Source organism: Triticum aestivum, chromosome 7D (assembly GCF_018294505.1).
Source record: "Triticum aestivum cultivar Chinese Spring chromosome 7D, IWGSC CS RefSeq v2.1, whole genome shotgun sequence".
In the NCBI taxonomy this organism is placed as follows: Eukaryota; Viridiplantae; Streptophyta; class Magnoliopsida; order Poales; family Poaceae; genus Triticum; species Triticum aestivum.
Genome location: NC_057814.1, coordinates 641,038,583 through 641,044,685, shown reverse-complemented (window position 1 = coordinate 641,044,685; position 6,103 = coordinate 641,038,583).

Below are 6,103 nucleotides of genomic sequence, written 5' to 3'. Positions count from 1 at the left end.
TTAACCACGTAATTTGGATGAATTTATGGTGCAAATGAGGTGAGGAGGAGGAGGCAGCCGAGACAAGCTTGGAGGAGGGAGGAGAGAATGAAGTGGGGAAAGTGAGTGGGTAGGTGTGGCTGTCCAAAATATCTAGCTCGTCCCAGGTTACTAATGGCGCACCACCACATAATGCGCCATTAGTAACCCTGGTTACTAATGGCGCACCTGCTGGTGGTGCGCCATTAGTAGTTTTGCAAAAAAAACACTAATGGCGCACGGGGGAGCAGTGCGCCATTACTAGCTTAAAATAGTAATGGCGCACTGCCCCGGGTGCGCCATTAGTAGTTTTGCAAAAAAGTAAAAAATAAAAAAATATTTTAGTGGCGCACTATGTTGCTGGTGCGCCATTAGTATGTCTGGCAAAATAAAAAAAATAAAATTTGTTACTAATGGCGCACCGTGTGTCTGGTGCGCCATTAGTGTATTTCACACTAATGGCGCACCAGCAACATAACAATTGTGGACAAACCATCACCTAACAATTGTGGAATCACCATGCTAATCTGCCCATGGCTTGCTCGTTCAACAAGGACAGGTAGCATGTTAGCCGTGATGTTCAACATAATAGGTGATAATGGGTGCCCCTGACACGAACCCTTGGTTGTCCGGAAGTAGTTACCTACATCATCATTAACATTTATGACGGCACTACCTGGGAAATAAAGTTGTCAATCCACATACACCATTTGGGTGACAATTCGTCCATACGGAGGATTTGCAGGGAGGAAAGACTGTACCACTTTATTCTGGACCTTCTCGTAGTTGGCTTTTTAAAAATAACCCCCCTTTGTTTTTTTTGGGTGTAACTCATGGTCTCGTGAAGGTCAAAAGCCTCATCCATGATATTTCAACCTTTCATGACTGCAGGCATCAATATTAATTTGTGTAAGAGTCAGTGTTTCTGCTTTTGATGAGTGTATTTTACACTCATTTTTCTTAAGTTGAATGTTGATATATTCTTAAGGTTTTCTTAGAAATATCACTTGGAGTTGCCTAGTAGTCACTAACTAATTCCAAGATTTGCAAATCTTGTTGCATTGGTATTTTTTGTAGATCCGATGAAAAAGAAGTGGGCGGGAGCATAAATCCCCGACCCACACTTAAAATTGGAGCAATTCCGTACGGGGCATATCACCAAAGGCCAAGATAGAGCGAAAGAAGACCACTAGTACGCCTACACATTATCGTAAAAAAACAGCAGTCGTGGTGCGTGAGGACACCTCCCTCAATCAAGTCAAAGATCTTTCGTGAATGGACCCGAGCCAAACTTCGTTGCACGATGAGTGAAACCTACTCCACTTGGTCGAAGTTGTAGTTAGGTGGGAGGTGGGGGAAAGGGGGGATATATTGAAAAGAAGTCTGTTCATCCCACACTCTTTTCCCACCAACACCAATCTATACCATAATCTGCGTCATCATCATAGCCACTCCACCAATTGGATCCACCTCGTACTCAAAGATTCAATCACAATTGGTGAGATTGTAAGAAGTATTGTAACCATTCACTAATTAAGGGGTACCTCTTACAAAGGTTAGCCCATCTCCTCTCATGGTTACAAGCGGCGCACTGCATGTGCATCACCTATCGTAACCAGCGAGTTTTTGTGGGTTCCCTCACCCCGCGCGTAACGATGAGAGGTTGATTGTTTTGTGACTTTGTGTACATATTCATTTTTTAACTGATTTGTGTATTGAACCATGCATCTAATCATCAACCATTTTTACTGGTGCCTTTCTCGCGTCGAGATCTTCAAAACTAGATCCTATGTTGGTATATTTCGACGAACATTATTTTTGGTAAATATGTGCTCTTTATGTATTAGTCATTTGTGCTTCCGGTGTGAACTAAACTGTCCTTTCAACTAGCACTAGCTAGCTTGTGCTCCCGCGTGTAAGAAGACTTATGCTCCTCGCGGGAGTACAAATGTGCTTTCAAGTGTACTAGATTTGTGCCCCCATGGAGTGAAGCACAATTGTGCTCCCAACGTAACTAAAATTTGTGCTTCCATTGAAAACTACTAAATTATACTTCGGGAGGAAGTACAACTGTTCTCCCCATGGGGTGAAGCAGTACTAAAACGAAAGAAAAACTTTCAAAGCAGAAAACTGAAAAGAAAGAAAAAATACAAAAATAAAAAACGAAAAAGGGCCCCATGGGTGAGGCGCACCGCGTGGCAGCGCTGAAATGCCCCAACGCCCTTAAAATTGCCCGTTGAAACATCCAGCCAGGGGTTGCTCCAGGATCCTGGTGACCCGAGAGAGGTTGGGGTGTCAGTCGGTGGAGCAAGTGGCTGCGCGGGTGGCCCGAACTTCGCATGTACTTCTAGTTGTTCATGGGTTGTTGTCGTGGTCAGTAGGGATGAAAATGGAGTGAAAAGTTTCCGCTTTTTCAGAAGAAAAATGAAAACGGAGAGGAAATATGAAAATGGAAATGGAAATTTGCAAAACGGAAATGGAAATGGAATTTTTTATGCGGAAACGGAAACAAAAACGGAATGGTGTTTTCCAGTGGAACACACGTGGAAACGGAACTTTTCGTTTCCGTTAATATGGAATTTTCGTTTCTACTATAGGCCCATGGCTGCTTTGTAGCCCAACTACCAAACAACACGCAATGACAAAGTGAGTAGAATGAGCAAAATGTATAATTTGATTTCCAACTTTTACTACCACACACATACTCAACTAGACCCTATACGGAATTGTCATGTACTACTACAATACTACCCTACGTTACCAACACAACCATATTATTTTTGTAGCCATGTTAACAATTCCATCAATTTGTTTGTTTTTTGTCTGTATTTCTCCATGATTCAAGGGGTCTTTAAGTTCCGGTCAACACACAGTTTTGTTTCCGTGTCCGCTCCGTATTCACTTCGTGTTTGTTTCCGGTAGTATTTGTTTCCGGGGTTTCCGTATTCGTTCCCGCTTCTGCAAGAAAATATGAAAACAAATATGATAGCACCCAGTTCCGTCCGTTTTCGCGCCGTTTTCATCCCTAGTGGTCAGTGGACCGTGTGATGTCATGCACCGCAGATTTTGATGAAGTCAACAATGATGAGTCGAGCCCAGCGCATGCATGCATACATGTACCATGCTACTCCCTCCGTTCCTAAATATGTGTCTTTCTAGACATTTCAAATGGAATACAACATACGGATATATGTAGGCATATTTTAGAGTATAGATTTAGTCATTTTGCTCCGTATGTAGTCACTTACTAAAATCTCTAGAAAGACAAATATTCGGAAACGGAGGGAGTAGTATGTGATGTACTCCATTGCTTTGCTAGGCGGATTTTGTGATGTCATGCATGCATACACCGCAGATTTGTATGTACGTGCGGTACCATACATGTCCGTTCACATGTGCATGTGCATGCAAACACGCTGGATCGAGTGGTAAAACTTATTAATCCATGCGCAATCGGTCGAATTGCAACTGATAGATCCTAGGAATGCATGCGCATGTACCACTAGAGTAACAACTAGTATGAATCCAACATCCGAAGAATCATGCGGCGTGTGAGGTTAAGTGAAGGGTACTTGAACCATGCAACTCCCAAGGAATCAGGGGGCCTGCAAGGTTAAGTCACATAAGTCTGGTCACAATGCAAATATCATAGGCAAATGGTTTTATGTATGTGAACAAGACATTTTTACTGCAATGACACGCAGTTAAATGAGAAAAAAAGGATTAAGCATTATGACAATAAATAATATACTAATATGTGTCATGCATGACAATAAATTTCACCATAATGATTCTAACATATAATACTATATAGTCCTAAAGTAATATCATATGCATGATAGTACTCCCTCCGTCACGGTTTAGAGGGCCTGCGCGTAGTTCTAGGTCATCCATTTCACTAACTAAATATGAGTTATATGTCACCAAAAGCATATCATTGGATTCTTAAGCGGATGTAGTTTCCAAACATATATTTTTCATCACATTTAATACATATATAGCTAGTTAAATTCTCAACCTAGAATGACATGCATGCTCTCTAAACCGAGACGGAGGGAGTAGTATATAATAACTCCATTGTAACCCTGGCCATAGTGGGGGTAACATAAGTAGTATCATGCATTTGGGACTCGCAAACATGTTTATGTGACAGGGAATTAAAGAAGAGAGATGGTTATAGTAACATAGGTAGATACTGTAACATAATAAATGTGATACTACTATGTGTCATGCATGGCAATAAATTAGACCATCTATGATACTATGCACTATGGACGTAGTATCATACACTAATATCATATGCATGATACTAATGTATGATACTCCCCACTATGACCAGCCTAAACCACGTACTTCCTCGCCGAACAAAAGAATATAACGACAACAAGCACGTACATACGCATGTTAACAGTTAACTCAACGCCTTCCTCGGACGCAAGCCATGTTGGACACGCAGGAGCTGAGTGCTCACCGCACCGGCGGGGCCAGATTTTGAAAAGCCACGGCCAAGAGCATGTGTCCATAGGCCAAGCCGAGGACGTCAACTTGGATTTATCCATGAAGGTCTCGAGTAAGATGGCAATTTTATCTATGGACATGGATACCCGCGGATACCCGGTTCGAATGGGTGGGGTTTGGATACATTTTACGCCCATGGATAGCACCCGAACCCGACCTGATTACTCATGGTAAGGCATGGACATTATTTGATATCCGTGGATATATCCAAACCCGACCCGGTAGTATGACATGTGGCGCAAAATTTTGTAATCTCTACTATCCCATCGTCCAAAGTATTTTTCCTATAATGAAAAATGAAAAAAAAAGTGCAATTCCTCCCCCACCGTAACTTACTCCAGTGCCGCTTCTTATTCTTCTATCTCCTCGTTAAACAAACCGTCATTATGCATCGCCTCCGTCTCCTCAACTTACTCCTCCCGCAGCCCTGCTGCATGCCTGGTATGACTCCTTTAAAGGTAGTCTTGGTGGGCTTGATTCGTGAGGGATTAATGCCCATTTTGCGCACTGTATCTAGATAGAGCAGGTTGAGGCTACTACCACCGTCCATTAGGACTCGTGTCAGGTGAAATCCTTCAATGATTGGGTCGAGGACCAGTGCGGCCGATCCGCCATGACGGATGCTAGTTGGGTGATCTCGACGATCAATGGTGATCGGGAATGACGACCATGGATTGAATTTTGGGGCGACTGGCTCTACCGCGTAGACGTCCCTGAGTGCGCGCTTGCACTCCCTTTTGGGGATGTGTGTAGCATATATTATATTCACCGTTTTCACTTGAGGGGGAAACTTTTTCTGCCCTTCAGTGTTTGGCTGTAGGGGCTCTTCGTCGTCGTCCTCACTTTGCGATCCCATTTCCTTGTTCTCGGCAATTGACTTGCTGGCTTGCTTGAAAACCCGGCAATCTCTGTTGGTATGCTTGGCTGGTTTGTCTGGGGTGCCATGTATCTGGCACGGACGATCGCGTATGCGGTCCAAGTTGTATGGTCCCTGACTGTTCCTTTTATAAGGTTTCTTCCGCTGGCCGGACTTGGGGCCGCTGAATCCAGCGTGAAATGTAGTGTCATCGGTGTTGTCGCCATTGCTTCGGCGTTTGTGTCAATTGCGTCGGAGCTTGCGGGTGCTGTTTTTGGCCTCGGGGGGCCTGCCTCGCTAGCTGTGTTTTTGCTATGAGCCAGCCAGCTATCCTCACCCACACAAAAGCGGGTCATGAGTGCCGTGAGGGCTGCCATGGATTTCGGCTTTTCTTGGCCGAGGTGGCGGGCGAGCCATTCATCACGGATGCTGTGTTTAAAGGCCGCTAGAGCTTCGGCATCCGGACAGTCAACGATCTGGTTCTTTTTGGTTAGGAACCTAGTCCAGAATTTTCTGGCTGATTCTCCAGGTTGTTGACTTAAGTCATCGGCGTCTGGTGGCCGGACATAAGTACCTTGGAAGTTTTCAAGAAAAGCTTATTCCAAGTCCTCCCAGCTGCCAATGGAATTTTCAAGCAGGCTATTTAACCAGTGCCTAGCTGGCCCTTTTAGTTTTAGTGGGAGGTATTTGATGGCGTGGAGATCGTCTCCA